The 26883-nt window shown below is 48.3% G+C and overlaps 1 long non-coding RNA gene across 3 annotated transcripts in view; it reads right to left on the bottom strand.

The window, feature by feature from the left end:
* The window catches only part of LOC144888330 (uncharacterized), a 140171-nt gene that overhangs the window by 44509 nt on the left and 68779 nt on the right, over positions 1 to 26883 (bottom strand). The window contains exon 3 of one of the 3 annotated variants that reach the window (XR_013620923.1): positions 4024 to 4940. The exons of 1 other annotated variant lie outside the window; for it this stretch is intronic. This is a non-coding gene — a long non-coding RNA (uncharacterized LOC144888330). Of the gene's footprint in view, positions 1 to 4023; positions 4941 to 21389; positions 23236 to 26883 lie in introns of those variants that run through there. One more of the 3 variants, XR_013620925.1, reaches the window with a different exon arrangement.

Here is a 26883-nt window from a genome sequence, read left to right as displayed (position 1 = left end):
TACCGATAGGCAGCCTGGGATCTTTGGCGAGAACGTCACCGTCTTTAAGCACCGTTAATGGGCTCTCCCGGGCTCGATGGGACACTCCGTTCGAACTCTCGGCCGACCGATTGGTTTTGTGTGTGTCGGATTAATTTAGGGAAATTATTTCGGCTCGTCGGTCGAAACGCGCGCTAATGGCCGCGCACTGTGCAGACAGTGTGTAGTAGTGGGACGACGTTACAGAGCGTTTGTGCTGCCCAGGCAGTTTCTTGACCTGGGGTCATGCTCAAGCTGGGCGGTTTGCCGTTGCCTCCGGGTTGGGATTCAAATCGAGGTTAGATAGGCGGCTTAGAGGAGGGTGTGCGTACCTTTTAGGCCATCCTGCCGGCCATGCACCTTACTTCAGTGACCCAAATATGAAACGAGAACGGCACTAAGTAGAGAGCATACCTCCACCTGTTTGGCCATATATCACTCATTGGTGAAGAATCACTTAAAAAATTATACGAGCCGGATCCGGATCCAGATCTTCACCAACATTGAATCGATTCTTCCTTGTCAAACACAACCTGTCCAACAAGTTTCGTCCAAATCCATGTATAACTTTTTGAGATATCCCGCAATGTATCGTTTTTGTACCTATCTCCCTATGGTGAAGAATCACTTAAATAATTAAATAATTCTCATATCCGAATCCATATTCAGATCTTCACCAAAATCGAATCGAATCGTCCTTGTCAGACACCCAACCAGTCCATCAAGTTTCGTCCAAATCCGTCCACAACTTTTTGAAATATCCTGCTGTGAATAGTTTTTGGTCCTATCTCCCAATGGTGAAGAATCACTTAACAATTCTAGTAGCCGAATCCGAATCCGGATCTTCACCAAAATCTAATCATTTCGTTCTTGTCACATACGCTACATGTCGGCCAAATTTCGTCCAAATCCGTCCATAACTTTTTGAGATGTCCCGCTATGTATCGTTTTTGGCCCTATCTCCCAATGGTGAAGAATCACTCAAATAATTAAATAATTCTCATATCCGAATCCATATTCAGATCTTCACCAAAATCGAATCGAATCGTCCTTGTCAGACACACCCAACCGGTCCACCAAGTTTCGTCCAAATCCGTCCACAACTTTTTGAAATATCCTGCTGTGAATAGTTTTTGGTCCTATCTCCCAATGGTGAAGAATCACTTAAAAATTCTAGTAGCCGAATCCGAATCCGTATCTTCACCAAAATCTAATCATTTCGTGCTTGTCACATACGCTACATCTCCGCCAAATTTCGCCCAAATCCGTCCATAACTTTTTGAGATCTCCTGCTATGTATCGTTTTTGGCCCGATCTCCCAATGGTGAAGAATCACTTAAATAATTAAATACTTCTCATATCCGAATCCATATTCAGATCTTCACCAAAATCGAATCGAATCGACTCGTCCTTGTCAGACACCCAAACGGTCCACCAAATTTCGCCCAAATCCATCCATAACTTTTTGAGATGTCCCGCTATGTATCGTTTTTGGCCCTATCTCCCAATGGTGAAGAATCACTTAAATAATTAAATAATTCTCATATCCGAATCCATATTCAGATCTTCACCAAAATCGAATCCAATCGTCCTTGTCAGACACACCCAAACGGTCCACCAAATTTCGCCCAAATCCATCCATAACTTTTTGAGATGTCCCGCTATGTATCGTTTTTGGCCCTATCTCCCAATGGTGAAGAATCACTTAAATAATTAAATAATTCTCATATCCGAATCCATATTCAGATCTTCACCAAAATCGAATCCAATCGTCCTTGTCAGACACACCCAAACGGTCCACCAAATTTCGCCCAAATCCATCCATAACTTTTTGAGATGTCCCGCTATGTATCGTTTTTGGCCCTATCTCCCAATGGTGAAGAATCACTTAAATAATTAAATAATTCTCATATCCGAATCCATATTCAGATCTTCACCAAAATCGAATCCAATCGTCCTTGTCAGACACACCCAAACGGTCCACCAAATTTCGCCCAAATCCATCCATAACGTTTTGAGATGTCCCGCTATGTATCGTTTTTGGCCCTATCTCCCAATGGTGAAGAATCACTTAAATAATTAAATAATTCTCATATCCGAATCCATATTCAGATCTTCACCAAAATCGAATCGAATCGTCCTTGTCAGACACACCCAACCGGTCCACCAAGTTTCGTCCAAATCCGTCCACAACTTTTTGAGATATCCTGCTATGTATCGTTTTTGGCCCTATCTCCCAATGATGAAGAATCACTTAAAAATTCTAGTAGCCAGATGCGAATCCGGATCTTCACCAAAATCGAATCATTTCGTCCTTGTCACATACGCTACATCGCTGCCAAATTTCGTCTGAATCCGTCCTGAACTTTTCGAGATATTTTGTTCACAAACAAACGGACAGACAAACAGACAGGGGTGAAAACATAACCTCCATCCACCATTGGTGGTGGAGGTAACAACTGCAGTGCGATGTTTGCGGATTCGATGTGAGATTCTGAGTCTCAGCTGCATTCGATTCCAACCTCATGGTGTTCCCAAAGCAGGACCTTGCATCACAACGTTTGTAGTTCCACGGATGGACGTAAAGCTAGTTGTCCAGTGTGCTAGGATGAGTCGGTGGACATTAACAGTCCCATGGTGTCTCTCACGAGGTGTAGGTCATGAGTTATCATCAACTTACAAACTCTTCACGTCAGGCCTAGTCAGTCAGTTCATGAAAGATGGGCCCAAATCCTCCTCATCTGCTAACGCCACAATAAGTGGGAATAATTGGGGCTGCTGAAGCAGTAGATTCTCTAAATTTGCTTCTTCAACAGCCTCCTCTACTCCCACCGCCCCTCCGGATGGCTGCCTCAAGTGCTAATTAAAACCTTCACTGTGGAAGTCATTTATGCAGCAGGTGTTCGAATACTGCCACCGTCAACATGCATGCTTGAGCGCGTTCAGAAAGGCCTCGTCAGTGCCATGTCTGGCAGAGTCTTGGCATTAGCGTTGGCAAGAGAAAGGGCGATGGCGCGGGAGTAAGAAGTTTAGTGGCATCCTGCGTTTTGAATTCGTCTGGCCTATTTGTTGTCCCATATGACCCGATCTTTCAGCACCCGTCAAACGGTGCCCTCTGCTGTGGGTCTGTGAGGCCGCAACATCAATAGAACATCATTCCGATGAACCTTTTTTTACAGGGCGGGTACTGCCAAAGCATTTTATTGGTAAGGGTTATGCTGGGTGTTGAGGTAAGGGAAGGTCAGCAGTAGTTCAGGCAGGAATTTGGAACTTGTTCACCAACTAATGCTGGCAGACGGGATGCCAGTTTATCGTCCATCGGAGGGATGGCACAGACCGATGATTCACCCTGCCTGTAAAATACCAGGATGACAATTTATCGCTGGGCCGGGATTCAAATCCAGGGTAGATCAGCCGAGAGGCGATTGTGCGAACCTCCAGGCAATCCTGCCAGTCCAATAGAACATGAGAACCCGAGAACCTCTCAATTTCATTGTGATCCTGCAGCTGACGTTGGTAAAGCAGGAATGAAACCGATACCGGTCCAAGGATGCTGTGGCACCCGAGTTTGTGTGTGCTGGAATATCACGTCAAGGGGAACCCGAGAGTGAAGCGCGACGACGAATTGCATGCACGAGCGCCAGACCTTATGTCTTAACAACCGGCTCGAGAGTTAATTTAAAGAACTTTTATCTCGGGATGGTCAAGCAATTCGACGCAAAACATGTTCACACAGCAGAGGGGTAAATGATGGCGCCTCTTTATGGCCTATAAAATGTTGCTCTCCTGGGTTGTGGACGTTTCCAAGTCGTTTGCTTGTTATGCTCCATCAGGCCCTAAAAGTATCGTTCCAATTGATTATCTGCTTTATATTTCCGACTCCAATGTAATCTATTATTTCATTTCTAAATGATATATAATTAATATATAATTATATAATAATTATAACATTTCTAAATTGGAATGTGACAGCATCACGTGACACATATGAAACGTCATCAGGTTCAGGTCATTCGCATTTCTGCGGTCACGTGTTGCATAAGCAAATATCACATGCTGCAGAAGAATCACACCCTTCTGGTGTCAAATAATAATTGGAGAAAGGAGGGATCGGCAGGGGGTGAAGGAAGCAGGAATTGAAAGTGAAACAGTTGGTTTTGTCGGAAAATTCAGGCAATCCATCAGTTTTACGTTGATACAAGTAATAAAAACATTTAAAAATATATATGTAAAAGGATATAGACATGGTATGCCAAAAAGTGCGTAAACAAGGTCGGGATGGTCACAATAAATTATCATGTGAAACTGTCCCTACATCATTCTTTGAATAATTGTTGCTCCCTATCCATCCCTGAATCCATTTGCAATGATAGCATGCATTGATTGTTTCCATGTATGAATTTGATTAGTTAAATATTAAACAACACACACACACACACACACACACACACACACACACACACACACACACACACACACACACACACACACACACACACACACACACACACACACACACACACACACGTTCACTTTGTTTGTCTCTCAACAGACGTCAGTCTATGATTGAGGAATTATTTAATTTCAATTGAATGTTATATTTTGAACACTGCAGAACACGATTCGGAACATGAATCAAACCAGGAACCTGCAGATTAGCAGTACTTTCACTCTGAATTTGGCAAACTAGTGAGGTACCCGTGCTACGCACGGGTGGGAGGCCAGAAGTAAACAGACAATGCAGAAATGGCGAATGCTAAAGCATGAAACCAATAAATTCCACATTCCTTGTAGCACCTTCAGTCGCACGTCAGACATGGACAGCAAGTTCGTGAAGGACTTCCATGAAAAACGTATCCGTTCGCAAACAAACGCGTACGTGTGTTCCACACCCAGTCAATGGCGAATCTGCATATGGGGATCTGCAAATTTCACATTTAGAAAGTAGAAACCATCACGGCATTTTCGCCATTCACTTGAACTCGATATCTCTTTTTTCATTCCAAACAGCATAACTCCAATCACAAATATTCATGAATATAATAAACTTTTAACAACATTCGTGACATAAACAAATATTTAAATCCTGATGTGAAGTTCCGTACGGTTGGGTGAATACAATTACGAATTCAAAATCGTAATTGTATTCACTCAATTCCAATCATCAATTGATACTTTAACAAAACGATTAACACGATTAACGTTTAACGATTTAACATTACGATTGAATGACGGTTGTATTGGGATATTATCAAACCCGCTCATTGCCGTAATCTGTCCAATTCCGCATTCGCGGCAGGTTCGTAATTCTCATCAAAATATAAACAGTATTTGTAGAATTTCAATAAAACCACATCACTGTTCATATCGGTAAATATTATTCCATCATGTTTGGTAAACTGGAAAATTGGAAAATTAGAAAATTGGGAAAAAACAATACAGCCTATTTTACTCCAAGGGGTCCCAGGAATACCTATCCAAAATATCGTTGCGATCGGTTCAGCCGTTTTTGCAGTACCTGTGAATGAACAGACGGACGGACATTTGGTGAATTATAGTAAGACTAGCGGGGTCACCCGTGGGAATCCCACGGGCATGGATGTGTGTGACATTTCGACATATTGAGTTATATGCTGCACATTCATTTTTACAAAATGGTTACTGGCAAGTCATCAGATCCAGAAATGGTGTGAATTTAGTTATTTCACATAATATGTGACCCCTCACTCCTCTCCACCTGACACTCTCCTGTCTCCACCTGACACTCTCCTGTCTCCACCTGACACTCTCCTCTCTCCACCTAGCACTCCTCTCCTCTCCAAACCCTCACATCCCTCTCCTTTCCAATCCCTCACCTCTCCAATCCCTCACACTCCTCTCCTCTCCAATCCTTCACACGCCTCTCCAATCGCGCCTCACACTCCTCTCCAATCGCGCCTCACACTCCTCTCCAATCGCGCCTCACACTCCTCTCCAATCGTGCCTCACACTCCTCTCCAATCGTGCCTCACACTCCCCTCCAATCACTCCTCTCCAATCGTGCCTCACACTCCTCTCCAATCACGCCTCACACTCCTCTCCAATCGTGCCTCACACTCCTCTCCAATCGTGCCTCACACTCCTCTCCAATCGCGCCTCACACTCCTCTCCAATCGCGCCTCACTCGCCTCTCCAATCGGCTTTCCCCGTCTCGTTTCTCTCCTTTTTCTCCCGTCTCGTTCTTTTTCTTGCTCCAAATCGGCCCGTCGGAATCGGAAATCGGCCCGTCTCGCCCGTCGGCCTGTCGGAATCGGAAATCGGCCCGTCTTGCTTTTGTGCTTGTGCGTAAATAAATTGTGTTCATGACACCATTTCTGGTGTTGGGCTAGCGGCTAGGGTGCCGGCTTAGGATCCTGGGTTCGAATCTCGGTCGATCGCCGAATTAATGCCAGGGGGGTTGACTCAGCCTGTCATCCTTCCGAGGTCGGCTAATTGAGTACCAGTTCACTGGTAATTCCCTGTTTGTCGTTGAAGGCGGCAAAAAGGGTTGGCGTCAGGAAGGGCATCCGGCCGTAAAACAATGCTTCAAAAAGGGGACAAAAAAACAACAACTACCACGGTCCCCGAAAAGGCCAACCCCCGCTTTGCGGGGAAAAATGGCCTCTAAACGGTGGTTTTTACACCATTTCTGGATCTGATGACTTGCCAGTAACCATTTTGTAAAAATGAATGTGCAGCATCTAACTCAATATGTCGAAATGTCACACACATCCATGCCCGTGGGATTCCCACGGGTGACCCCGCAAGTTTGCATTGACGTTCGTCGATGGACTCGTTCGCCCGTCTCATTCGTTTTCTTGCTGCATCCTGTTCAAGTCTGCGTTCTTCATCGATCGTCTCATTCATTTTGGAAATAGAAGTTTCCACGCAGCGCATGAATTGTCACGATCCTCAAGAGGAATTTGTCTCGTAATCATCAAATGATAAATGGCAAGTAAATTATATTGTGGAAAATTAAAGATTTCAAATAAACCTATTTAAAGTGTATTCGCACATAACTAATTTTAAAAAACGAAGAAATATCTCTCGGTAATTTCCTGAAACATATTTTACTTCCGGCTAATAATGTTGAATTAAATAAAAACGAAGAAATATATGTCGGCATCATTGTTGACGTTTTTGTGACGACTGTCATCAAACGAAAAAGTAATATATCTTAACGGAAAAGCAAAAGCGAATTTTCTAGCGGGGCAAATCCCGCTAGAATTCTCTAGAATTTCTATACTATAAAAATAGAAATTTCTAGAATTCAATCACTCCTCTCCAATCGTGCCTCACACTCCTCTCCAATCACGCCTCACACTCCTCTCCAATCGTGCCTCACACTCCTCTCCAATCGCGCCTCACACTCCTCTCCAATCGCGCCTCACTCGCCTCTCCAATCGGCTTTCCCCGTCTCGTTTCTCTCCTTTTTCTCCCGTCTCGTTCTTTTTCTTGCTCCAAATCGGCCCGTCGGAATCGGAAATCGGCCCGTCTCGCCCGTCGGCCCGTCGGAATCGGAAATCGGCCCGTCTTGCTTTTGTGCTTGTGCGTAAATAAATTGTGTTCATGACACCATTTCTGGTGTTGGGCTAGCGGCTAGGGTGCCGGCTTAGGATCCTGGGTTCGAATCTCGGTCGATCGCCGAATTAATGCCAGGGGGGTTGACTCAGCCTGTCATCCTTCCGAGGTCGGCTAATTGAGTACCAGTTCACTGGTAATTCCCTGTTTGTCGTTGAAGGCGGCAAAAAGGGTTGGCGTCAGGAAGGGCATCCGGCCGTAAAACATTGCTTCAAAAAGGGGACAAAAAAACAACAACTACCACGGTCCCCGAAAAGGCCAACCCCCGCTTTGCGGGGAAAAATGGCCTCTAAACGGTGGTTTTTACACCATTTCTGGATCTGATGACTTGCCAGTAACCATTTTGTAAAAATGAATGTGCAGCATCTAACTCAATATGTCGAAATGTCACACACATCCATGCCCGTGGGATTCCCACGGGTGACCCCGCAAGTTTGCATTGACGTTCGTCGATGGACTCGTTCGCCCGTCTCATTCGTTTTCTTGCTGCATCCTGTTCAAGTCTGCGTTCTTCATCGATCGTCTCATTCATTTTGGAAATAGAAGTTTCCACGCAGCGCATGAATTGTCACGATCCTCAAGAGGAATTTGTCTCGTAATCATCAAATGATAAATGGCAAGTAAATTATATTGTGGAAAATTAAAGATTTCAAATAAACCTATTTAAAGTGTATTCGCACATAACTAATTTTAAAAAACGAAGAAATATCTCTCGGTAATTTCCTGAAACATATTTTACTTCCGGCTAATAATGTTGAATTAAATAAAAACGAAGAAATATATGTCGGCATCATTGTTGACGTTTTTGTGACGACTGTCATCAAACGAAAAAGTAATATATCTTAACGGAAAAGCAAAAGCGAATTTTTAATATATATCGACACGTTGCCGTCGGTGTCATGTTGGGCGGTGTATGATACACCATGACGCGATTTTTAAAAATATATCTCTGCATTTTCCCGCGTGTGTGGAATGTTCTCAATTATTGCTGACACCGAGTCCAAAACCATCGATAAAAATGAAATCATATGGTGAGTTAGATTGGAGATAAAGGCGTGAGAGAGACTCAATGGCCTTGAAGTTGAAGTTACAGGCGTTTGAGAATTCATTTCGTTCTATAAACGGCAACTTTCATTGGATTTCCTTCCCGTTTTTTTTCAACCGAGTCGAAAACTATGTTAGCGACTGTGAAAAATGAAATGATATATCGAATTTTTAATATGTATCGACACGTTGCCGTCGGTGTCATGTTAGGCGGTGTATGATACACCATGACGCGATTTTAAAAAATATATCTGCATTTTCCCGCGTGTGTGGAATGTTCTCAATTATTGCTGACACCGACTCTAAAACCATCGATAAAAATGAAATCATATGGTGAGTTAGATTGGAGATAAAGGCGTGAGAGAGACTCAATGGCCTTGAAGTTACAGGCCTTTGAGAATTCATTTCGTTCTATAAACGGCAACTTTCATCGGATTTTCTTCCCGTTTTTTTTCAACCGAGTCTAAAACTATGTTAGCGACTGTGAAAAATGAAATGATTTATCGAATTTGATTTGAAATAAAACTGGGGGAGAGCAAGACACCACGGGCCTACAAAACAGGACTCAAAGCTATGCGAGTTAATAAAATGGTGGATATTTGTTTATAGCCACTCCCAGAATGGGTGGAGCTATGGGTGGAGCTACTCTGCAAACCGAGTAAGCCACACCCCGGACAGACACCCAACAGATAGACAGACAGACAGACAGAATCATCTACGGCTATTATAATATAGATTGTACGAAATCTCATCCCATTTCCACATGTGCAGAAGTAGTAAGATAATTGTATTAATCTGTATCCCTGTGTGGCATTCAAACAAAATTGAAAATAATTCCAAACAGGAAACGTAGTTTTTAGCGACATTATAAAGGACACAAACAACAGGCACTAAGAACTAATTTAATGGGTCAAATAAAGTGGTGTAAAAGACTGTGCATCAAAAGCGGTAAAATTCCGGAAAAAAGTTACCTAATTTTATTTATTTCAATTGAATTATATACTTGAACGCAAGAGAACACAAATTGCCTTGTTGGCACTTCCAAAAAACCTTCAGTTTAGCAGTACTTGTCCAAAATGTTATGGCATTTTAAACCAGCTCAAGCAATCAAAGTTGCCGCTCGCTCTCTCTGGCGGGAGAATATCGAGAAAAATGTTTTAACTTGTTTTTATGCTTTAAAAACTGTGTTTAGATGCTGGAGAATTTTATTTTGATTGCACAAATAATTATCTTGTCGATTATGGGTGAAAACACCGCATTAAATAGTATTACTATTATATAATGGGCAACAACAATAACAGGTACAACAGTATGTATGGTGTCTGTTCCATCCCCACACAGGAAGTCCACGACTATCCTCATACCATTCTCACATTTACCAACACAATCTTCAAATTTAATACGACATAGAATTATAACACTTGTTAGCCAGCAAACGGACCTGCTCCTTTATGGATACTGGTTTATTAGAACGCTTGATAAATAGCAGGCAGTTGTTACGAATGCTATCAGACTTTAAGAAGAGACTTGATTTGTTTGTTTCTGGTGCACTGCATAATTTGTGTGAAAAAAGTGAAAAATGCATCATGTGTTCAAACACACTGCACTTTCAGTACCCATACCATAAAGGTCTAAAGGTTTAATGACCTGAAAGGCCAAAAGGTTAAAAAGATTGGTCTTGATGTAGTCAGGTGCAATAATAGGCTATTGTTACGTGGAAGCGGGGTAGGGAGCAATAGCTACACTGTGGTAAGTGTAGTATGATCCATCTGTTTTGAGTAGGTTAGATTGACATGCAACAGGGACCTGGCAGAGTAAGTCGTTTGTTACACATGATGCTGAGGAAGCAGCATCTGTAATTTATAGACAGGGTAGACAGATTAATTTTGCGTGTAAACACCTCTTGTTTGTGGGCGGAGCTAGGTGAGGATTTCCCATCACAGAGGATACCAGGCCGTCATGATCTGTCTGGCCAGTGTATGCCAGCCATGACAGTACAGTGTGCTGTGGAGCTGGAAGTGCCAATGTGCAATTGATTTTAATGGGCACCACCCCATGGGCGGTACGCCCAAAACAGAGGAGCACTCTGCCCAGGAAAAATATGAATAGGGAGATCATAAAAGAGCCTTGTATGGAAGGAGCACGAGCAAGCTGTTCACGGAGGAGTTTTGTGAGGAGACATTGTTTGTGGCTTTGTCTTTGTGGAACTGACCCAAGCTGGGATCACCCTGTGATTTTGGAGAAGGGAGGGAGCCACATTGCTTGAAGGGGTGTAGAAGAAGAGCCTGGAGAGAGGATGGAGGGCAGACAAGGAGATTGAACATCTGAAAAGGACAAAGAGGATAATGAGGCTGCACGGAGGGGCTGATAGTCGCTGGCTTTCTTCGTAGCTGATTTTCATCCTGCTCTGTTTGGCTTTCTGAATCTTGGGTGCTGCTCGTCGCTGGCGCTGCTCATGACAATTTTACCTCATCTTTGTACCGACTTTGCCACTCGCTCTTGTCTCACACCTTGTTTCCAAAGCAGATTGCATCGAGTTCTGCATTCACCCTGTACATCATAGAAAAGGAAAATCTCACCTGCTTTATTGTCTTGTTTTATTAGTTTGACCTGTGGTGCCTAGTGGTTCAGGTTTTAAGCTTTATTCCTCATCATCTATCTATAATTCCAGTAATCTCTGTTTGTACGTTTGTACGTTTGTACGTTTGTTTGTCTGTGACCGCTGTTTCTCGACAACCACGGGTCCGATATACTTTTAACTTGCCAGGTATATTGCTGGGGACCCGAGGATGTGCCTTTTCAAGGTTTCATATTAATCGGACAAGTACTTACCGAGCTATGTCCAAAAAACGATTCAACCAATCAGCGAGCAGCGAGTTATCGCGTGTGCCGAACGTGCCGAACACACGCTGCCTCGGACGGCACATTTGAGAGCGTATTCATTTATTTCACGTTTGCAAACTATGTTGGCGCTATGTTGGCGTTAAACTATGTTTTAAAACTAATAAAAACGAATTTGCGATTCATTCGCTTTCCTGCGCGTTTGTGCACGCGATGGCGATTTCTTTACCAAACTCCGGAAGCCGTTCGCTTTGGACCAAACCATTTCATGTAAATAGAGGGGGGGGATATAATTTTAGATATAGATATAGTACGGGCAATGCCCTAGTTGTATGCAAGTTTGAGTGTTTCCATTTACCTGTTTGTGTCCTTTGATTTGAGACATCTGCTTTTCATGTACGTTTGCCGTCGATTTCGGCCCAATTGAATGATCCTTGGGGAACGGTAAAGTAAAATAATTTATAGAACAGTGCAATAAGAGACTGCTTGCTTGGCCAGATCCCGAAACGAAATATCTCGGCTCTGAGGTATACTATGTAAATGAGAGCCTCGGACATGGCAATATGTAATCAATATACATACTTACAGTCCAATATGATGTTATTAAAAAGGTTGCAGAAGTACAGTACAATACTGTATTCACATTCAAACGGTACGTAATTAATAGACGTACTTACATGGGTTGACCGGGCCATGATATATATATATATATATATATATATATATATATATATATATATATATATATATATATATATATATATATATATATATATATATATATGTGAAGCACGCGGTACTATGCGCGTGACTTGCTACCAAGGAGGAAGCGGACAACGCGGTGAGTTTATAGTTCTTTATTCCAAAGAGGTCACTGTAGCACTGGCGCGCTCCGGGCTGCGCGTCCGGTGTATATCCTGAGGCCACGCCTACCCCTCGGGCATGGCCGCCGCCCACTTGGTGCGCGGAATGATGTCACCACGCCAGTGGGCTTTCGTGTCCGCCACACGCGCCCCCCCAGAATTCCCGCGCACCTGGAGGGCCAGTTTGTGGGGCAAACGGATGAGCCGGCCGAAGCGCCCTCTGGCGACCGGCGGCGTCCGGGGTGCAGGGATGCCAGGTTGGATGCCCCCGGCTGTACCCGGGATGGGTGCCGGACCGGGGGGCGGCGTGCCTGCGGGGCTGGGCGGTGCCAGGGTCCGCCCGCAGGGGGGCAGCCCCGACGCGGGGGCCGAGCCACCGGTGGTGGGTGGTCCACGTCGAGGTGGGCCGGCTTGAGGCGGTCTATGGAGACCCGGTCAGGAGTGCCGCCGATGTCCAGTGTGAAATGTTTCACCCCGGTCTCCAGCATGCGGAAAGGCCCGTCGTACGGGGGCCGCAGTGGTGTCCGGTGGGCGTCGTGCCGGACGAAGACGTACTCCGCGGTGCGAAGCTCCGGGGCGACGTGTGTAGGAGGGTGCCCGTGGTGCGCTGTCGGCACCGGGGCGAACCTCCAGGCGGTCTCCTGCAGCGCAGAACGCTCCTGCGCCGCGGACCAAGGTGCCGTGGGGTCGGGGAGGAACTCGCCCGGCACCCGCAGCGGTTGTCCAAAGACCAACTCTGCCGCGGATGCGCGCAGGTCCTCCTTGGGCGCCGTCCGGAGGCCCAGCAGGACCCAGGGGAGCCTGTCGACCCAGCCACCGTCGCGGAGGGTGGCCCGGAGCGCGGCCTTCAACGAGCGGTGGAATCGCTCGCACAGGCCGTTGGCCTGGGGGTGGTATGCCGTGGTTCGGTGCAGCTGGACCCCGAGCCCCCGCGCGACCGCGGCCCAGAGCTCCGAGGTGAACTGGGGGCCGCGGTCGGACGAGATGTCTGAGGGGGCGCCGAACTGGGTGACCCAGGTGGCGATGAACGCCTGCGCGACGTCTGCCGCCGCCGTCGCCGCCAAAGGCACGGCCTCCGGCCACCGGGTGGTGCGGTCCACCATGGTGAGGACATGGGTGAAACCCCGCGAGGGGGGCAGAGGTCCCACCAGGTCCACGTGAACGTGGTCGAACCGACACCGTAAACGGGGCCAAGGGGGCCTGGGTGTGTCGGTGCACCTTTGCGCGCTGGCACGCGAGGCACGTCCTGGCCCAGCCGCGGACGGCCTTCCGGAGGCCATGCCAGACAAACTTGTCGGCGACCAACCGCTGGGAGGCCCTCGTGCCCGGGTGGGACAGGCCGTGGATGGCGTCAAAAATCTGGCGCTGCCAGCCTGCGGGCACGATGGGGCGCGGCCGCCCGAGGGAGACGTCGCAAACAAGGGCCATGCCCGCGCCGTTGAAGGGCACCTTGGTGACGCGGAGGCCCGTGACGGCGGTCCGCAGGGCCTGGACCCCGGGGTCGGCGGCCTGGTCCGCTGCCATCCGGGCATAGTCGATGCCAAGGTGGACTGCGTGGGCGACGGCCCGGGAAAGGCAATCAGCCACCGGGTTGTCCTTTCCCGCGACGTGCCGGATGTCCGTCGTGTACTCGGACACGGCCCTGAGGTGACGCTGTTGCCGGGCCGACCACGGTTCGGCGACCTTGCCCATCGCGAAAACCAGCGGCTTGTGGTCGACGAAGGCCGTGAACGCACGGCCCTCGAGCAGATGGCGGAAGTGCCTGACGTCCAGGTGAAGCCCAAGCAACTCGCGGTCGAAGGTGCTGTAACGGCGTTCGGGCGGGTGAAGCTGCTGGCTGAAGAACGCCAGCGGTTGCCAAGCTCCATGCACCCATTGCTCGTACACCGCGCCCACCGCGTAGTCCGGGGCGTCAGAGGTGAGGGCGATCGGTGCATCGAGCGCCGGGTGCGCGAGCATGGTGGCGTTGGCCAAGGCGAGCTTCGCGCCCGAGAACGCCGCGTCCATCTGCTCGGTCCAGGTAACGTCACCTTTGCCCGGCTTCCCTCGAAGGGCCTCGTGTAAGGGGCGCAGGAGCTGGGCGATGCGGGGCAGGAACCGATGGTAAAAGTTTACCATGCCCCGGAACTCCTGGAGCCCCTTGATCATGCGGGGGCGCGGAAACCCCTTCACCGCCTCCACCTTGGCCGGTAGGGGGACGGCCCCGTGCCTGGTGTTACATATTTATGTGAATGTATGTGAATTACTATTCAGGGCTTTGCTTATCAATGTGTAGTCGATTAAAGGTTGTTGTGATTAAAGGGTCAGGAGCCCTTCTGAGAAAAAGGAGACCGGAAACGGAAGGAGAAAAGACACGAGGTCCTGGAGACGCGACGATTCTTCTTCTTCCTCGCCAAGCTCGGACGCGAGCGGTATCGATTGAGCAACGTAAGAGAATCGGCGTTTCAAAGCCTGTCTGGCGAGAGGAGTTACCGGGACGTGTAACTACCCTTTGACACGTCAAGTCACTGGGGGTTCGTGCACGGAACCAAGCAGCTGGCACAGTTCGCCTCGCCGTCTACAAGGCCGCGTACGGGTCGCACCTTGGGCCGCGCACGCTGGGCAAGCCGCGTGTTGCTTTGCCTGCTTTACATTACCCGCTTTGCTTGGCCAGGAGGTGCGCGCTGCAGCCGTTGTTCCCGGTACGGGACGTGCCCGGTGAAAGCACGTCAGGAAGGGTTCGTTCAACCGCCCACGTGCGGAGATCGAACTACAGGAGTACGGAGACATTGTGAGAGACATTGACCACGGAGGGAGTCGGGAGTGGGGCTCACGTGAGGAATGTATAAGATGGCCATCTTAGAGTTAATGTAGATGAGTTTACCTCTTTGTACTATTGATTGCTGATTGTTGATGGTTGATTGCTCGGGGAATATATCCTTGATTATTCCGGATCCTTGGTGTGGGGTTTTTTCTTGGTTGGAATTCATATTGATTGCGTTACGAAAGCGCATACATAATAAATCTTTCTGGCGGAGTTCCTCTCACGGTCCGGGGGTCACCGAGACCAGGTAGTCACCGGGAGGACCACGTAACACTGGTGACGCGGTGCCCCAAAAAGTCGATTTCAGCAACAACGAACCGGCACTTGGCGGGGTTCACGATCAGGCCGTGCTGGCCCAGACGTTCGAAGAGCGTGCGGAGATGGTGTAGGTGCTCTTCATGGGACGCGCTGGCGACGAGGATGTCGTCCAAGTAGACGTACAAAAAATCCAAGCCGCACAAGACGCTGTCCATGAGGCGCTGGAACGCCTGAGCCGCATTTTTCAAACCGAAGGGCATCCGAAGGAATTCGAAAAGCCCGAATGGTGTGATGACAGCCGTCTTCGGGATGTCCTCCGGCCTGACAGGGTCCTGATGGTAGCCGCACACGAGGTCCACCTTTGAAAAGAAGGACATATTCGCCAAGCGGGCGGAAAAGTCCTGAATGTGGGGGACGGGGTAGCGGTCGGGGGTGGTGGCGGCGTTGAGGCGCCGGTAGTCCCCACACGGTCGCCATCCCCTGCCGGGCTTGGGCACGATGTGGAGCGGGGATGCCCACGCGCTCTCGGAGCGCCGCACGATGCCGAGCCGCTCCAGCGTAGCGAACTCCGCTTTCGCTACCGCGAGCTTCGTCGGCTCGAGGCGGCGTGCCCGGGCGTAGACCGGTGGCCCGGCGGTGGGGATGTGGTGTTCCACCCCGTGCTTGACGGTCCCCGCCGAGAAGGTCGGCCGCGTGAGGGCCGGAAAACCCGCGAGGAGGCGGGCGAATTCGTCCGCTGCCGGAAGCGTACAGATGAACCTGGCCGGAATGGAACCGCTCAGCAAGCCGCTCGGCGAGCCGCTCGATGAGCCGCTCTGTGAGCTGCTCAACGAGCCGGGCAGCGCACACGCGAGCGAGCTGAACGTCTCAGCCTGGACAAGCCTTCTGCACTTTACATCGACCAGTAATCCATTAGCACATAAGAAGTCCGCGCCGAGCAGGGCCATGGGCACGTCGGCCAAAACGAACGACCAACGGAAAACCTGACCTCCGAACCGCAGGGAGAGACAGCGTTTTCCATACGTGTGTATAGACATACCATTGGCCGCAAGCAGCGCGGGGTCCCGGCCCGCGTTGTGCTTGTCGGACGTACCGGCAGGAACGACACTCACCTGCGCTCCCGTATCGCACAGGTAACGGCGCCCGGGCAAGGTGTCTGTTATGTACAGCAGGCTGTTGGAATTGCCGACGCTCACCGTTGCCACCGAGCGCCGGCTCGCCCATTTCCCGACCTGCCGAATGAGCACGGCGGCCGGCGGGCGACACTGCCGAGCCTCGTGACCGAACGTGGTGTGGAAGGAACAACAGGCGGGCAGCTGCGGCGTCGGAGGCCACGGTTTTCTTCACGGCGGCGGTGGTGGTGGTGGTGGTGGGGGGCGGGGCGTGACGGTGGACACGAGGTGCGGTGCATCGGGAGCCTCGGGAGCCGCAACCGCACCAAGACTCGCCTGCGTGTCCAAAACCGCGTAGTATTTGTCGGCCTCAGTAGCGAGCGCACGGGGTTCCGTTAACGCGGAACCAGCCAAAGCGAGGCGGACTTGTGCTGGCAGCTGGCGTCGAAACAACGCCCAGAATAGAGCGTTCGGGGTTTCGTCGCCCATGAGCGCCAGCATATGGTCCATATGGACCGACGGTCACGTGTCCCCGATCTCGGGGAGGCCCAAGAGGCGATCGGCCCGTGCGTCCACCGTAAGGCCGAACGTGGCGAGGAGGAGACGCTTAACCGCCTCGTACTTGCCGTCGGCAGGTGGATTCCTTAGGACCGATACGACGCAGGTGGCCGTGCCGGGCCCGAGGGCGGAGACCACGTGGCAGTACATTGTCTCGTCCACCGTGATGCCTCGAAGTCGGAACTGGGCTTCCGCCTGCAGGAACCAAACTTCGGCTTGTGATTCCCAGAATTCGGGGAGCTTGATGGAGACCGCGTTGGTAGCCATTGTTGCGGCGGTTTCGGGGAGTCAGCGACGGCTGACTCGAATGTCGGAGGTCACCAATGAAGCACGTGGTACTACGCGCGTGACTTGCTACCAAGGAGGAAGCGGACAACGCGGTGAGTTTATAGTTCTTTATTCCAAAGAGGTCACTGTAGCACTGGCGCGCTCCGGGCTGCGCACCCGGTGTATATCCTGAGGCCACGCCTACCCCTCGGGCGTGGCCGCCGCCCACTTGGTGCGCGGAATGATGTCACCACGCCAGTGGGCTTTCGTGTCCGCCACATATGTATATATATATATATATACAGACTTGGCATTTAATATGGAATATTTTTTTTTTCTTGACTTGGGTTTACTTTCTGAACTCGGTATATCAATCTGGTGAGTTTCTTTTACGCTTCGGTGATTTCTTTGTTAAAAGAACCATGTCGCTGAGTGTCTGTCGCAGCAAGAAGTCAATAACAGGATTATATCACAGGTGGCGTGGCAAAATGTACGGACAGGTACATTTGACGATTGGCTTCACAATCGGGTATATAAGGGTTGTTGCGTTCTCGATTAGTGGAAAACAACTGTGCACGTCTACAAAAGTTATTGCCGCTTCCCCTGGAGATGGTCCGTCAACTCGACAATGCTGTTTGTCATTTAGTGGTGGCTTTACGAAATTCCGGCATGAAACAGTGTGCTATTGCTCGGCAGTATGGCATCACTCAAGGTCAGGTGTCAAAGATCCTGAAGCGAAATGCTCAGAGGGGTGTCCCTACTCCAATACTGAGGTCAGGACGTCCCCGCAGAACCACAAGGAGGGATGATTGCCAGCTGCACCGGTTAGTCCGCAATGGCCGTACCAAGTCAGCTAATCGGCTTAGGGCTGAGTGGCAGCAACTGACAAATGTGCCTGTATCCAGAAGGCTAGTCAACCAACGACTGGTTCAAGCAGGCTATCGTGCCAGGCGTCCCCTGAGAAAGCCACGTCTGACCAGACAACACCACCAGTGCCGATTGCAGTGGGCCAGAAAGCACCGTCAATGGCAGCCAGGACACTGGAATCACGTGATCTTCAGTGACGAGTCTAGATTTCTGGTCTATCGTCAAGATGGCCGCGTCCGAGTGCGCAAACAAGTGCATGAAGCCTACAACGAAGATTGTATACATGTATAGTGCCAAGAGTCCAAGCTGGAGGTGGTGGGTTGACCGTTTGGGCTGCTTTTCATGCAGGGGGCAAAACTGACCTGGTTGTTCAAAATGGAAACCTGAACCAGTTCAAGCACAGGGCCATTCTGGAAGAAACATTGCTTCCATTTGTTCGTGCAGCCTTTCGAGGAAATTTTGTCTTCCAAGATGACAATGCACGGCCTCATCGTGCTCGCATGATCCAACACTTTCTTGCTGACCGTGGTGTAGAGCATATGGAGTGGCCTGCCATGTCCCCGGATATGAATCCGAAAGAGAACTTGTGGGCAGAATTAACGCGTCAAATCGACAACTTGGACCAGCAGCCTGCCTCTGTGCGTGAATTGCAGCAGGCTATTGTAACTGCATGGCAAGCGATTCCTGTCCAAACCTTGGCAAATCTCATGAACAGCATGCCTAAACGTGTACGTGCTCTCCTGAATGCTCGTGGGGGTTACACGAAGTACTGAACTGTAATTTTACTGTCCGTAATCCCAGTCGTAATTTAACTTTTGTTTCTGTTAAAAATTGTTTTTAGCTAATGTGCAAAATAAAGAGATACTTTTGGAAAACGCACAGAAGTTTAACACAGTACTGTCCGTGAATTGAGTTCGATATCAGTTTACATCACTTTCAAGGATCAATTTATTTGCTTCGAAATGTCAAATGTGGTTTTTGTTTCTTTTAAAGGTCACATTAACAAAATCTCGAATAATTTCAACATAATTCCAATGAACTTTTGGTTCTAAGACATCTTGAAAAGTAAGTTCACCCCTACAAAAAAAATATTCCATATTAAATGCCAAGTCTGTATATATATATATATATATATATATATATTGTTGCGGTTTTGTGGAATAAAGGCAACCCCCCCCCCCCCCCCCCCCATAGCTAGTTACACCACAACATGTAGCCTCGTATAGTTAGTTATTTCTTATTAAATGTAAAGCATAGTCCCCTTTCCGGTGTTAGGATGCATTGATATGCGTTGAGCCAGGCAGGATAATAGTAGGCCTCATCGAAGCCTAAAGTGCCTCGTCATGGGACGAGGTCAGGCCTTGCAGGCCCGAAGGAGGAGCTAAAGGGAGTGGCCAAGGAGGAGCAGTGAGCAGCCAATGGGAGCTAAAGGGAGTGGCCGAGGGCGTGGCCAATGAGCTGTCACCAATGGGAGCTAAAGGGAGTGGCCGAGGGTGACCACTGAGGGGCTGTCACGAAATGTGACCCCAGGCAGCCAATGGAGGCCCATGGAACATTCGAGTGGGGTTTCGGGGGGTTTTTAAACCTGGCCCAGACTCCCGCTCTCTCTCTTGCTGGGTTCCTGCTCTCTCTGACGCGCGCGCTGGTCTCCTGCTATACTCTCCCTCGCTCGCTGGCTCCTGCATCCCGCATGCTCCTCTGGTTCCTGCTACGTGCACGGCATTGATCGTCGTCCCTGCTGCGATCATCTCCGGCTGTGGTGTCCTAGGTTGGAGCGATTCTTGGGGCTTCCGTCCAACGAGCCCATTCGCACTAACTGCACGACCGAGCCCATCCGGGCGAGCTGCACGAAGTGGCCGCGCTTCTGGTGCATTCCCCTCTTCCTCTCTCTTCCCCGAATGAATGAGGGCCCTTGTCTGGGAACATACGTAAGGCCGTGAAGATTCTTTACTGTGCCCGTTTCTGTAAATATTGTGAATAAATCCTGTGTTTGGTTTCCAACCTGGTCGTCATTGTCCTTTCCCATATTGACCTAGCATCGCCCCGAATTAAAACCGCTCGATCGGGTTCGATAGTGTCATCGGCACGAGTTACGCGACGCACAACTGCTCGGCGTCAAGAATCCGCATGACTCGTGCGGGGTTCAGCCCCCGTTCTCACGGCTGCGTGTGTCCAAAGGTATTCGGGTTGTGACCGTTAACCCTTCCACGCGCAGCTGTGGGCTCGGCAGCTGGAATTGCTCAGCAATGCGTCCACCACGAGTACAGTAGTTGTGGTTGGCATCCTCGTGGACCCGGAGTTCGAGGGGGAGCAGGGCTTAAACCCCCCTTAGTACGTCGACGAACCCGGGATCCGCAACAATATACATATATATATATATATATATATATATATATATATATATATATATATATATATATATATATATACACAAAGAATTAAGTTAAGCACCCCTACACAACGAATTAAGGTAAGCACCCCCTAATATATATTCTTTGTGTATATGTATACATTGGCATATATTCTAAGGTATGTGAGATCAAATAATGATTGGTATGACATTAGCAATTATCCATTGATGAAATTGAGTGATCAAAGTGAAAAAAAGTGATTGGTTGAGTCAGTGATCCGATCACGTGGGTCCTACACACGTTATTGACGCAAAGATCGCTAGAGGTCTTCTCAGAACAATGACTGTACGTTAGAAAACATAAACGTCATCCACACTGTCCGTGATGGACCTATAGCTCCATACTTAAATTGAGGTGAAAATATGCCTAAAATTCCCAAAAAATTTCACCTTAAATTATTCAGAATAAAATATTGAAAACGGCATGATTGTTATGTTTTTATGTGACCATAATATCACTTCTCCAGAAAATATAGCAATATCATGGGTATATTACACTGTTTTGACGACAACAAACTTGTAATGTGCGAGGTTGTAAAAAAACGGGGGGGGTGCTTAACTTAATTCTTTGTGTATATATATATATATATATATATATACACGTCGACGAACCCGTGATCCGCAACAATATATATATACAATTATACATACATACACAGTCGTGGCCAAAAAATATTGGCACCCTTGCACTTTTTTCAAACAACTCACAATTTTCTCTAAAAAATAAGTTGAAATTGACAAAAGTATTTGGTCTCCACAATTCTTTATTTCACTGTTATTACAAAACCTTTGTTTTGGATTCAAAGCTTAATATATCCTTTTAAATCAGAAAATAAAAAGAAATGGCATTGACAAAATTATTGACACCCCAGACTTAATATTTGGTAGCACAGCCTTTGGACAAAATAACTGCAGTCAAGCGATTCCTATAGCCAAGAATGAACTTCCTCCACCTCTCTACTGGCAGTTTGGCCCACTCTTATTGTGCAAACTGCTCCAGTTCTCCCAGATTTGAAGGGTGCCTTCTCCCAACTGCTGTTTTCAGATCTCCCCACAGGTGTTCAATGGGATTTAGATCGAGATACATTGCTGGCCACTTCAGAACAGTCCAGCATTTTGTCTTGAACCATTCCTGGGTGCTTTTTGAGTGTGTTTGGGGTCATTGTCCTGCTGCAAGACCCATGACCTTCCATGGAGACCCAGCTTTCTGACACTGGGTTGAACATTGCGCTCAAAATGCCTTGGTAATCTCCTGATTTCATGCACACATTCAAGGCACCCAGTGCCAGAGGCAGCACAGCAACCCCAAACATCACTGAACCTCCTCCATGTTTGACTGTAGGGAAGATGTTCTTTTCTTTGAAGGTGGCATTTTGTTTTCCATAAACATAAAGATGATGTGCTTTACCAAAAAGCTCTAATTTGGTCTCATCTGTCCACAGGACATTCTCCCAAAAGGATTTTGGCTTGTTCGGGTGTGTTTTCGCAAACTCCAGTCAAGCTTTATTATGTCGCTCTCTCAGCAGTGGGGTCCTCCTGGGTCTCCTGCCATGGAACCGCCTTTCATCAAGTTGGCGACGGATGGTGTGAGTTGAAACTGTTGTACCTTGTGTCTGAAGGTCAGCTTGAATCTGTTTGGCAGTTGATTGCGGTGCTTTCTCCGCCATTCAAACAATCCTTTGCTGCAATATTTGATCAAGATTTCTCTTGTGGCTACATCCTTGGAGGTTGGCTACAGGTCCATAGGCCTTAAACTTCCTGCTAACATTGCATATGGTGGACACAGGGAACATCAAGGTCTCTGGAGATGGACTTGTAGCCTTGAGATTGTCCATGCTTGGCTACAATCTTGTGTCTGACCTCCTCAGACAATTCTTTGGTTTTCTTTCTTTTCTCCATGCTCATTGTGGTACACATGGTGACACAAAACAGCAGAATGACTCTTTTCTCCATGCAAACTGGTTGAGTGATTGATTTTTATATTGCAGGCACCTGCAACTCACCACAGGTGAGTTCAATTCCAAAGTAAAGGAGAATCACCTGCTTGCAATCTAATTATTTCTAACAATTTCTAAAAGGTGACAATAATATTGTTCAGGCCATTTTAGGATTTCTGTGTGGAATCAGCTAAGATTTAGTAGTTTTTTCAACTTTTTTTTTTGTTTTGTTCCAATGCAAACTAAAGAAATACATATGTGGATACCAAAATATTTTTGTCATCGCAAAGGGTCTGAATACTTATGTAAATGTGATATTTCAGTTTTTTATTTTTAATAAATTTGCAAAACTTTCTAAAATCCTGTTTTCTCTTTGTCTTTGTTTGGGGTATTGAGTGTAGATTGATGAGGGAAAAAATTAATATAAACGATTTCAGCATAAGGCTGCAACATAACAAAATGTGAAAAAAGTGAAGGGGTCTGAATACTTTCTGAATGCACGAAGTCTTCAGGCCTCAGACAGTAAAGACTGGGATTCGCGACAAAGACAGTAGGGTTCGCCAAGCTCAAACCCATGGTGTTGTTTGGCAAGAGTAGTGGCAGCAATGTCTGGCCCTAAGATACAGCTCCGGAAACTGCACAGAGGAGAGACACGACCCTGGTGGAGGGAGGGGGAGGGGGAGGGGTGTGACACCAGCATGACAAGGCGGGGCTTGGCTCCTTGCACAGCTTGTCAGAGTGCAGCTTTCTGTTTTGAGCACTAAAGGTTCTCCTCTGTATCTCTTTTGTAGCAAAGCCTTTATAACTTCCCTTATAACTTTATACAATTACGGGTGTCACGGATGACAATTCAAGCCCCTCCCCTCACCTTTGCCATTGGTCCAAACCGGCTGACCAGGTTGTGAGGCTTGCTCCTTTCCCAAGTTGTCGCGATTCCTTTTGGTACTCGGTCTTATACGACCCCATTTACCCACCTTTTGTCTCTAGGAGCCCTATCTGCAACAATATCCTCTCCATTAGCAGCGATAAAGTCTCAAAACCATCGACAGTAATCGGAATGCTTGATGTTGTCCCTTTCTTGCAGTTCAAGCACAGTTGTTAATTGTTACTTTGTACAGATGGAGGTGAAGACGTTTCTTTGGTGCTCTGTGTGTACTGCTGCATGAGACACCTGCCTGCTGTGACAATTTATGAACTTATTTTCTCGTGCTTCTTAATATGCAAACCAAAATCTCGTTACTCCCCCCAGGGAGTAATGCATTCCATCGTGTCCGTGTGTGTGTGTGTGTGTGTGTGTGTGTGTGTGTGTGTGTGTGTGTGTGTGTGTGTGTGTGTACAAGATATCTGGAAAAGTTCTGAACGGATTTGGATGAAAGTTGGTGGGATGATTGCCCGTGGGATATTAAGGAAGAATTGATTAGTTTTTGGTGAAGCTCAGGATATTATTCCGGATCCAGGAATTTTTTGAAGGATTTTTTTTACCATTGGAAGATAGGGCTCATTTTTTTTAAACATTATCTATATATATAAAACACAGTTTGTGTGTGTGTGTGCGTGTGTGTGTGTGTGTGTGTGTGTGTGTGTGTGTGTGTGTGTGTGTGTGTGTAATGTTACCGATAGACTCCGAAACGGAGAGGCTCACGTGCTTGATATTTGGCATAGACATGGCCATTGAGCCTGGGACGAACATGGCCGAAACAATATTTGACGAGATCCATATTTTTTATTCATATTTACCTCAGCGCATTTCAGCGAAGTACCCGCTAATCTCAGCCAGTGCGAGCAGCTCGCTGATTCGCTCAGAGCGATCACGTGATGTTCCATCCCCGCCGCTAGACTGATTCGCTCAGAGCGATCACGTGATGTGACCATTGCCATTCACTCCACATAGGTGGAGATGCAGTTACCAGGCGCCATCTTGGTTGGCATTCGATGCTGGGCGATGGTGATTTCCGTCACACGTTTGCACGTAATTCAGAGCGAAAAGCGATCGTGTTTTGTGTCGATTTTTGTCGATTTTGTGCGATATGAATTAAATGTCTTTGATAGGGACTGGTAATTCCGCCAGGGGCGCTGCGCGCACTACTTACGTCACGCTGTGCATGGCACTCTGTGACCACCGTTGCGGTGCAATGCTTTGCGGGCAAATCGTTTTTATGCCATGGTATGTTGTAGCGGTTACCGCTGGATGCACACAATCGCCTTGCACCGGCCAGAACACGGCCAGACACGCCTCTCCTGGGCATGCCCGGACTCACTGTTCCCGGGCACGCCCGAACCTCCCGGGCACGCCCGGTCTCGTCTTTCCCGGGCATGCCCGCTCTCGCCTTTCCAGGGCTCGCCCAGAGCGTCCGGGCATGCCCGCTATCGCCTTTCCAGGGCTCACCCAGAGCGTCCGGGCATGCCCGCTATCGCCTTTCCAGGGCTCGCCCAGAGCGTCCGGGCATGCCCGCTATCGCCTTTCCAGGGCTCGCCCAGAGCGTCCGGGCATGCCCGCTATCACCTTTCCAGTGCTCGTCCAGAGCGCCCGGGCACGCCTAGCCTCGACTTGCCAGGCCGCAGCCAAACACGCCCGGGCAGGTCCAGACTCGCCTTTCCAAGGCTCGCCCTTGACACCCGGGCATGCCCGGTATAGCTTTTGCCGGGCAAACTTCCCGACATAAATGTGTATATATATTGCTGCCCGATAAACGGGCTTGTCGGAATACCTGAGCTGTTTTGTTTCAATAAAGCAACTCGGACGAATTCCGTCTTTGGTCGCGTCAATTCTTTCGACTCGCGTTGGAGCGCAGTTCCTTCAATGTCATATTTTGGACTTAACCACTCTTCATGACTGATCATGTGACATCTACACACTCATGGCTACCACCGAGACGGATCCTGGTTTCACGTGAGTAATATTTACCATATTTGCTCGATTTTTGAAACCGATGCATGCAAATATCGTGTCTATACCACACCTAAAATATTTTTTAGAAAGAATAAGCACATCTCCCCTTTGAAAGTGCCCCCTGAAGTGTGTCCAGGTGGAATTTCTAAGTCGTACGTCTTAGCAACTCTCAGCAATATTTTACCGCATGGATCTATCTCGAGTATTTACTAAACTGTGCTAAGTTGAAGTTGCGTACATATTTCAGCAGTTTCCAATGCAAATCGGTGAAATGTAACCTCCCCCCCGCCCCTCCCCCTCCCCTCCTACCCTTCCCCTCCCCCCTACCCCTCCCCCCTACCCCTCCCCCTCCTACCCCACCTCCTCCCCCTCCCCCTCCCCTCCCATAAGGGGGGCAGGTTTAGTGTATTTGTCGAAGGAGAGGGTTTGGTCAAAGATGACGCCAAGATTCCGGATGAGAGGGGAGGTGGATACTGGGATACCGTCGATGTTGAGGGCAAAGTTATGGGTGGATTTTGTGAGCGTTTTTGGGCCAATGATGATTATTTCAGATTTATCACAGTTAAGTTTGAGGAAGTTGATTTGAAGCCAGGATTTTATTTCAGAGATGCAGTTTGTCAGGATAGAGTGGGTGTCGGTGGAGACGGACTTGGTGGAGATGAAAAGCTGGATGTCATCGGCGAAGCAGTGGAATTGGAGACCATGACGGCGGACTAAGTGACCGAGGGGGGACAGGTAAAGGATGAAGAGGAGGGGGCCAAGAACTGAACCTTGGGGGACACCTTGGGGGAGGGGAGCAGTGGGGCATTTGCAGTTATTGATGGAGATGAACTGGCGTCTGTCAGAGAGGTATGATTTAATCCAAGAGAGGGCAGTGCCGGTAACGTTAAAGGTGGATTCAAGTCGGGTGAGGAGGATGGTGTGATCGATGGTGTCAAAGGCAGCGCTGAGGTCGAGGAGGACGAGAATGTTGAGGTTGCCAGCGTCAGAGGAGAGGAGAAGGTCGTTGGTGATTTTGAGGAGAGCAGTTTCAGTACTGTGGTTGGAGCGGAATCCGGATTGGAATGTTTCATACAGGTTATTGGCAGAGAGGTGATGTTTGAGTTGCGCGGCTACAGCGCGTTCCAAAACTTTTGACAGAAAGGGTAGGTTGGAGATGGGTCTGAAGTTATTTATGGTGTCAGGGTTTAGACCAGGTTTTTTAGAATAGGGGTAACAGCAGCAATTTTGAGGGATGGTGGGACGATGCCTGTAGACAGGGAGGAGTTTATTGTTGCAATGATAAGTGGAGAGAGAGCAGGGAGGGAGGCCTTGACAAAGCTGGAGGGGATGGGGTCAAGAGTGCAGGTGGCAGTTTTCAATCCTATGAGGAGTTCAGAGAGGTCAGTAGGGGAGACCGGGGAGAATTGAGACAGG

Source organism: Myxine glutinosa, chromosome 11, assembly GCF_964187855.1.
Source record: "Myxine glutinosa chromosome 11, kmMyxGlut1.1, whole genome shotgun sequence".
NCBI classification, from domain to species: Eukaryota; Metazoa; Chordata; class Myxini; order Myxiniformes; family Myxinidae; genus Myxine; species Myxine glutinosa.
Note: the sequence above shows the minus strand (reverse complement) of the source record. Positions and strands in the feature narration are given on the sequence as shown.